This window comes from Scleropages formosus, chromosome 5 (genome assembly GCF_900964775.1).
Source record: "Scleropages formosus chromosome 5, fSclFor1.1, whole genome shotgun sequence".
Taxonomy (NCBI): Eukaryota; Metazoa; Chordata; class Actinopteri; order Osteoglossiformes; family Osteoglossidae; genus Scleropages; species Scleropages formosus.
In genome coordinates this window covers 34,748,709-34,758,013 of record NC_041810.1, presented here as the reverse complement: position 1 = coordinate 34,758,013, position 9,305 = coordinate 34,748,709, and the positions used below count along the sequence as shown (strand labels likewise).

General features: G+C 50.6%; 1 non-coding gene across 1 annotated transcript; it reads right to left on the bottom strand.

The window, feature by feature from the left end:
- Window positions 1-385: 385 nt before the first annotated feature.
- Window positions 386-458, bottom strand: trnak-uuu (transfer RNA lysine (anticodon UUU)). The gene has a single exon. It is a non-coding gene; the product is annotated as a tRNA-Lys (tRNA).
- Window positions 459-9,305: the final 8,847 nt, after the last annotated feature.

Here is a 9,305-nt window from a genome sequence, read left to right as displayed (position 1 = left end):
TAAACACCTGGAGTCACAAAAGTGTTAAACACGGGGGAGAATTAAAATCCAGTGCAATCCTGCTACAGAAATGAAACATTGAAGAGTGACTGTTCCCACACAATAATCGCGCTTCCAGGTGGGAGCCCTCACTGGAGCCTGAAAAAGTGAGGGGTAAGAGAGAGCGGTTCCTCGGGTGCGAAACAAAACAGAGGGGAAAATAAAATAAATAAGTTAATCAACAATAAAATTCTCATTTAAAAAAATAACAAAACTCCTCACTGCTGTTGAGTTAGAGAGTGTATGGCTTCTCCTTACACGTCAGAACTTACATTATTACTCAAAGGTGACACTACTGCATACACACTTCCGACCTTGTAGAGCCTCAGATGAACACTGAACATTACGCCTGGACAGGGACTTGAACCCTGGACCCTCAGATTAAAAGTCTGATGCTCTACCAACTGAGCTACCCAGGCCCTTAGTGTAAGTGGGTGCTTGGCGTGGTGGAAGGGCTCGTGTGATCTAGGGAACTCCAGACCTACATCGTCAGGAACACTATGCTCCTCGTAGGGTTTCCCAAGGCGAACAGGTCTGGAGTGAAGATCCAGACTAACACGATCCAAAAACCTCCATGGAAAAGGTAAACACGAGATCGTTTACCCTGCCCGGAATAGCGTCACCGGGACCTACCCCTGGAGCCAGGCCTGGGGGTAGTGTTCCTAGGCGAGCGCCTGGTGGCCGGGCAGCCCACGTACCCCGGCCGGGCTCAGCCCGAAAAGGCATCGTGGGGGGACCACCTGAAAGGTCCGGCATGGGGGTCCGGTGCAATGTATACCCGGCAGCGGGAGGCGGCGGGAGGGAGCAGGAGGGAGCGGGGTGGCGCATGGCGTCGTAGCCCCTCGTGACGGAAACTGGCTCTTGGTACGTGGAATGTCACCTCGCTTGGGGGGAAGGAGCCGGAACTGGTGCGGGAGGTTGAGAAATACCAACTGGATATACTTGGGCTCACCTCCACTCACAGTGTTGGCTCTGGAACCAAACTCCTCGATAAGGGGTGGTCCCTCTCCTACTCAGGAGTTGCACGAGGCGAGAGGCGCCGGGCGGGCGTGGGGATACTCACAAGCCCCCGGCTGGCTGCCATACAGTTGGAGTTTGCCCCGGTGGGAGAGAGGGTCGCCTCAATGCGACTTAGGGTCGCAGAGAGGAAGACTTTGACTGTTGTGTGTGCACTTATGCACCAAACAGCAGCTCAGAGTATTCGGCCTTCTTGGAGAAGGTGGGTGGGGTTCTGGACAGGAACCCACCTACACACTCCATAGTCCTGCCGGGGGACTTCAATGCTCACGTTGGCAATGACTGGAAATTCTGGCGGGGGAGGGTGATTGGGAAGAACGGCTTGCCCAATCTGAACCCGAATGGTGAAATGTTATTGGACTTCTGTGCTAGTCGTGGCTTGTCCATAACAAACACCATGTTCGAACGCAAGGATGCTCATAAGTGTACTTGGTACCAGAGCACCTTCCGGCCCTCACGCAGAATGCCCTCCTCCTGACCTCGGCCGCGCCTTGATGTGCTGCCCATGAAGACCACAAGCGGGTGAGGGGGGCAAGGCGCAAGCTCGGCGGAGTCCAACAGCCACGCTGAACGGGCTTGACTTGATGCCGAGTGTGCGGACGCGGCCCTCGCTCGGTGTGTTGCGAAGGCCGATTGACCCGCAGCAGTGGCCCCGGCACCCCGTACTCCCGAACTGCCTCGCGCGGAATTTCTCGGCGAACGCGGCCGTAGGCCTCCTCCAAATGCACGCAACACGTGTAGACTGGGTTAGCGAACTCCCGTGCCCCCTCAGTTATCGGCGAGAGGGTAAAAAGCTGCTCCGCTGCTCCACGGCCCGAACGGAGCCCGCATTGCTCCTCTTCAACGTAAGGTTCAGCTGTCGGCCGGAGCCTCCTTTCCAGCACACTGGCATAGACTTTCCCCGGGAGGCCGAGAAGTGCGATACCCCGATAGCCGGAACACGCTCTCCCGTGCCCTTTCTGAGAGACGGCGACCGCCAGCCCAGTTTGCCAATCCAAAGGCACCGTCCCCGAGGTCCGTGCAACATTGCACGGGCGTGTCAGCCATGACAGGCCCCACAACATCCAGGGCCCTAAGCAGTTCCGGGAAAATCTCGTCCGTCCCACCCCGCTGCTTTGCCACTGTGGAGCTTTCCAACTACCTCAGCGACTTCCACCAGGGAACTGGACTCTGATATGGCGATAAGGATAGGAATGGGAATAGGAATAAGGATGGGGGGCTTAGGGTCAGAGAGAGGGTTGAGGAAAGGGATAGGGATAGGTGTAGGGTTAGGTTTATAGTTAGGGTGAGGGCTAGGGATAGGCATAAGGATAGGGACAGGTTTCGGGTTTGAGGTTGGGTTGAAAACAGTGACAGGGACAGGGATAGCCGCAAAGTGACCGTTTGTTCTAGGAAAGTGATTCGGATAGGGTTAGGGTTATGGATAAGGATACGGATCGGGCGGTCCACGAGGGTGGCCAGGGCTTCCACCAGGGCCCGGCGCTCTGCGAGCCGGACCTCTACGATCGCGTCCAGCGACTCCTGCTGCTGCAGCTTGCATCCATTGGAGAATGCGCTCCAGCTGGTCTCTGTCCGTCTCGCCGGCTCCCGGGTTTCGGCACGACCGCAACAGACGAGGCAGGTGGCCACGGACGCGGTGCCCGTCTGTGAAGGGGTTTTGTTCAGTCACGGATCAGGGAGAAGGAAGGGGATGGAAAAGGGGAGGTAGGAGGAAACTGGCAGGATGGGCTTCGTGCGGGTCAAGGGGGCTAGGGCCTTTGGGTCGGTCCGGGCGGCGTCGTCTCCGGGCTCGGGTTCGGGTTCAAATTCGCGCTCGTGCTCGTCTGCGTGGATCCGCTCTCCTCCTCCGTCTCTCTCCCTCACTGCTGGGCACAGGGGAAGAAATAGGGAGTGCAATCAACCCCAGCTGCGACTGCCTCGTCCCCATCTCCGCCCCCTTCCCCGGCCGCCTCGGCGTGCTACATATGCATTTGTATGAAGGTGGTCAAAACAAACACAGGCAAGCGGAATTACATTTCGAGGTGGAATGCCTGAGTGAACGTGTAAGAAGTCTTTAGTCTAGATTTGAAGGCAGAAACAGACGGGGCATTTCTGACGGTAACTGGCAAAGTATTCCACGGTTCAGGCGCTCAGTAGCGAAAGGCACGACCTCCTACTGAGGTCTTATTGATCACAGGCACTTTAAGGTAACCTGCATCCAGTGAACAAAGGTATCATCCTGGGATATGAGAATCAATAATCTCACAAAGGTATGCAGGAGCAATGCCATGTATTGCCATACAGGTCAGAAGTAGGATTTTATAATTAAGTCTAAATGCGACCGGGGCCAACGTAACGATTTAAGTAGCGGTGTCATACGGTCGTACTGCCTAGTTCTAGCGACAGCTCTTGCAGCAGCATTCTGTACCGACTGTAGCCTGGATACAGTATCGTATGGACAGCTCGATAATAAAGCATTACAGTAGTCCAGCCTGCTTGAAACAGAAGCACGAACCAGTTTCTCAGCATTCCAGCTGCGTTGGAATCGCCGTAACTTAGCTATGTTTCTTAACTGAAGGAAGCACGACTTAGTCAAAGCACTTACATGAGATTCAAATGACAGCTTCCCAAATCCTCGACACAATCCGTACGCTTGAAGCTAACAGCATTTGTCGTAAAAGACTGGCGTGATTATGTCGAGAGTTTTGCCATCGCCTCCCACCGCAAGTACCTCTGTTTTACTGGCATTTAGAGATGTAGATTTTTTTTTTTTTTTTTTTTTTTTAACACATCCGTAATTTTATACTGGTAAAACAATTAGCTGAAGACACCACACGTGATGGATCATCAGGTTCAAACGATACATATAGCTGTGTGCCAGCGGCATACGAACGGAAATTCACATTGTGCTTGCGAATAATGTCACCCAGTGGTAACATATAGAGTGAGAACAGTAATGGCCCCAACACAGAGCCCCGCGGCACACCATACTTGAACCATAGTTGAGATGAAGGGGGTGCAGTCAACAGATTTTAGTACAAAATTGCTCACGGTTGGCTAAATACGAGTCAAACCGTTTCAGAAGGGTGCCTCTTAGGCCAACCGGGTTTTCAAGTCTACTCAGTAGGATGCCATGGTCTGCGGCACTGGAGTCCGGCACTTACTTTCTTACTTATGCCTACTACCCCTCTTGGGGCATAGGCCGTCAACAAGGGCTCTCCAGGCATCTCTGTCCTGGGCCAGTTTTTCCAGTTTTCCCCAGGTGTGGCCCATCCTCTTGGCTTCTGCATCCAGGTGGCGTCGCCATGTGTTTTTTGGCCGGCCTCGAAAGGTTGCTATGATGATGCGTGGTCCATGGGCCTCCCATCCGGTGAGAGCTCTCTGGGCTGTCTTATTTAACATCAGAGCCACACCTTGGGTGTGGGGGGCGTTGTCTTCCTCGTGTCCTGAAAACAGCAGCATTTCTCCCGATGATAGCCTCTTCTGGCCTGAGCCAGTCCACCGTGACTCGCTGATTCCCAAGATGGCAAGTCTGTAGGCCCTCATTTCTGCGGCCACCTGTGCCGCCTTTCCAGCTTCGTACATGGTCCTCACATTCTAGTGGGGACTGGGTCTAAAGGACAGGTAGTACCTTTCACAGAGCAAACTGGCACGGTAGTTTCCTCAACGGTTATTACGTCGAAGCTACCGAGACGATGCAGACAACTAATGTTATCAAACCCAGACGAGCTTATGCTGGCTAAGAGTGAACTAGAGGGCACTATGGATTCGTGGATATTCTCTAATTTCTTATTGAAAAACAACATAAATTCATCATTAGTAATGGTTGCAGAATTGCACTGTTTATTATCTTTGCTTGTCCCATACGGGGTCACGGGGAACCGGAGCCTACCCGGTAGCACAGGGCGTAAGGCCAGAGGGGGAGGGGACACACCCAGGACAGGACGCCAGTCCATCGCAGTGCACCCCAAGCGGGACTCAAACCCCAGACCCACTGGAGAGCAGGACCCAGTCCAACCCACTGCGCCACTGTGCCACCGCACCCCCCACCTCCAACTACAATGTCCAGCAAAATGTCAGAATAATCAAAAATCAAAAACTGGTAAAATATTGGGTGGTGTGTACTGCCGAATGTTCAGCAGTTCTTCCCTGGTAAAACTGATTGTAGGAATATGACTAAAGACAGGACAAACTAACAAAAACAGTAAAACAGCTGTGGAGCTCAACACCGAGGCGGGCATTTGTGGTGCAATCACCTATTTGGATCACGGGGGAGAATTAATATCCAGTGAAATCCTGCTACAGAAATGAAACATTGAAGAGTGACTGTTTCCAGACAATACTCACGCTTACAGCACCCGGTATTCCCGGGCGGTCTCCCCTCCAAGTACTAACCAGGCCCGACCTTGCTTACTTTCCGACATTGGGCGTATTAGGGTGGTATGGCCGTAAGCAAGTGCCAGTGCCCCGTGCGCCCTACTTGTAGCTGCTGCCCGCGAAAGGCTCACACAAAGAGCGCTCTAGCTCCACACCTAACCATAGCACCAGCCCGAAACCTAACTCCAACCTTTACCATATTTCCAGCTCTAACCCATGCTCCAACCCTAACCCAAGCTCTAACCCTAGCCCCAGCCCACACACGACTCATACGTGCTCAATTTTTTTTTTTTTCTTAAAAAATCTCCCATCTACAGCCTACCCCTATCCAAGAATACAAACCTGCTCTGGATACATAAACCCCAACCACATCACAGCACACCCACCACAGAAATTTCAACCTACCTGCAATTCCACACGAGAGTCACAAAGGGGGAGACATTACTCCGCAACAAAAAACGAGAAAAATTCTCTGACAACACATGCGACTCCCGCAACTGGACACTCCATAAACACACACACACACACACACACACACACACACACACACACACACATACATAACGCCTTTACACACCTCCCAGCAACGCTTCATTCACCAGCATCACTCCACCATGCACAAACACACCGAAAACAAAACTGACATGTTACAGCCTGGAAGAGAACACGTGTTGCCAGAGTAACCGAGATACAACTGTGTAAACGAAGTCCATAACTCTCCTCAGCCCAACCCTAACCCTAGCTCCAACCCTAGCCCAAGCTCACACCCAAAGACTTGCTCTGACCCTTCGCCCTGGCTCACACTGTAACCCAAGCTCTATGTGTACCTCCAGCCCTAACCCTAGCTCCAACCCTAGCCAAAGCTCCAACCCTAGCTCCAACCTTAACCATAGCTCCTGCTCTATCCATAGTTCCAACCCTAAAACTAGCTCCAACCCTTCGCCTTCCTCCTACCCTAACCCTAGCTCCAACCCTACCCTAAGCTCCAAGCCAAAGACTTGCTCCAACCCGAATCATAGCTCAAACGCTAACCCTAGCTCCAAGCCTACCCTAAGCTCCAGCCCTAACCCTAGCTCAGACCCTGACCTAAGCTCTAACCGCAGCTCCAGCCAAAACCTTAGCCCCAACCTTAACCGTAACCGTAGCTCCTGCCCTATCCATAGATCCAGCTCTTACCCTAGCTCCAACCATAACCATAGCTCCATCCATAACCCTTGCTGCAACCCTAAGCCTAGCTCCAACCCTAACCGTAGCTCCAACCTTAATTCACACTCCAGCCCTAACCCTAGCTCCAATCCAAACCTAAGATCCAACTATAACCCTTGCTGCAACCCTATGCCTAGCTCCAAATAACCCAATTTATTATACCTTCATCCCCTAACAACATTACGTGACAGACAGTACAAAAAAAAAAAAAAAAACAAGGAGGCCTGGATGAAAAGTAACGTGTATATACTCCAGGCCCATTATGAAGGCATAATACACACACAAAAGCCCACTTCTGACTTAGCCAGTGAGGTAGAATGGGAGGTGGTTGTTGTTGTCACGAACCACGTTGCAGCTTCCCAAGTTCGCAAATGACGAGACTGACTCCTGGCTTTCTAATAAAATGTTACATTTAATTAAAAAAAACCAACAAATATCCGTCGCTCCACTTGTACACTCTGAGGCAGTACATTCTGAGGCAAACTCTTCTTCTCTACTTCTTTTTTCATTTACGCAAAAAGACCAAGGAACGTAATTAACGTATGGACATCTAGTGGCAGTTCTATAAATCGCATTTCAAATTGTACAATTAAACTCAATGCCAATCATTCATCAATGATTGACAACCAAATACAAACAACGCCTTTCCACACAAAATCAACAACACCAACTCCAACAATGAAAATACAACATCCTCCCCCCCATGAAGACCATAACACCATCAAATTTCTAAAGGATATAAACGCTGACAGGTCTTCTTAACACAGTCCCAGCTGGAAGATGCACAGTGCACGACCTCACACGTCCATCTCTGCCTGGGATCAGCTCCTTTATTATCCCAGTTTTCCAGATCTGTCGTGGCATTCGGTCATCTCCAACCAAGACCAGATCTCCTTCCTTTAGCGGAGTAGGAGGGGGTATCTTATTGGCATGTGCAGACTTCAAGTCTAACAGATACTCCGTTCTCCATCGCTTCCAGTACTCATTCAGAAGCCTCTGACGATATTTCCATCTTCCTGTGAGTTCCTCTTTGCCAATGTTGGTGGCTCGACTCTCAATGTGGAAAGACTTTGGTGGTAAAGAAGTAAGTCTTTTCCCAACAAGAAAATGTGCTGGTGTCAACGGTTGAGGCTCTTCCAACACACTGTACACAAATGTGAGCGGCCTTGAATTGACTATAGCCTCCACCTCTGTCAACAACGAAGACAATTCTTCAAAACTCAGTGAAGCTCTCCCCATCACTCTTTTCAGGCTTGTTTTCACTGATCGGATTAACTGTTCCCAGAATCCACCCCACCAAGGTGCTCTTTCTGCAATGAACTTCCACCTGATGCCGTTTGAGGAAAAATATTCCAGACGCTCAGGCTCTTTAATTGCCGCCCAGAGTTCTCTGAGATCATGATCAGCCCTTTTGAAGGTTTGAGCATTGTCTGAGTAGATGACTCTGCAGAGGCCACGCCTGGACACGAACCTTTTTTAGAGCCAGGAGGAATTTTTCTGTGGACAAGTCTGACACCAACTCTAAGTGTACCGCTCGTGTCACAGCACAAGTGAACAATGCAATGTATGCCTTTTCTACGGTGGTCCGAGTTTTCACATAAAGAGGGCCAGCAAATTCAATGCCTGTAATTTCAAATGGAGGCGCTTCAACAATCCTGTCCCTTGGTAGGGGTGCAGTCACCTGCTGAGCTGGGGTTGCTGTGAACCTTTTGCAGATCATGCAGGCAGATATGATCTTCTTTACCTTCCGTCTGGCACCTGGGATCCAGTATCTTTCTCTCAGCTGGACCAATGTGTCCCTGACTCCTGAATGCATTACCTTGTTGTGGCAACACATAACCAGCATGTCAGACAGTCAGTGGTTGGTAGGTAGCAGCCATGGATGCTGCTCTCTCTCACTCAGTCTTGACTTTTGCAACCTTCCTCCCACACATATTACTCCATACTCATCAAGGAAAGGGTTAAGGTCTCTGATTTTTGAGTCCCTGTGAGTATTCTGCCCTGTCTTCAATTCATTTATTTCTCTGGCAAACACCTTGCCTTGTGCCTCCTGAATCCACAATCTTTCAGTTTCTGACAGCTCCTCTGCTGTGAGGTCTCCTCGTTTCTTGTCTTGAGCACGACAATTATGGACAAATCGTCTGATCCAAGCAGTGACTCTTAAAACAGTGGTAAGCTTACTGAATGCTTCTAGTTGTAGTAGTGGTTCAGACTGAGTCACTTCGGTGTTGCTAAGCTGGACTGTCACTTGACATGGCTTCATCTCAGACTTCAATTCTTCCTCAGAACACCCTTCCACTGTCGATTCTGGTTGTGTTGGTGACGTTAGCAAAGGCGGACCTGACCACCACAACCCATCTCCTTTCAGCTTGGATGCTGTCTGTCCTCTTGTGATAAGGTCTGCTGGGTTGAGCTTACCACAACAATGTGACCATGATTCTGGTGCTGTCAGTGACTGTATTTCTGTGACTCTGTTCGCAACGAACTGCTTCCACTTTTGTGCTGAGCCACGAATCCACTGAATAACTATCATGGAATCTGACCACAAACAAAGCTGGGATGGCATCATGTTCAGAATCTTTAACAAGTTGCTCCCTACTCTAGCTCCAACTAAAGCTCCCATCAACTCCAAACGTGGTAGAGTTAGTTTCTTTATGGGAGCCACTCTCGATTTGGATGCAACAAAA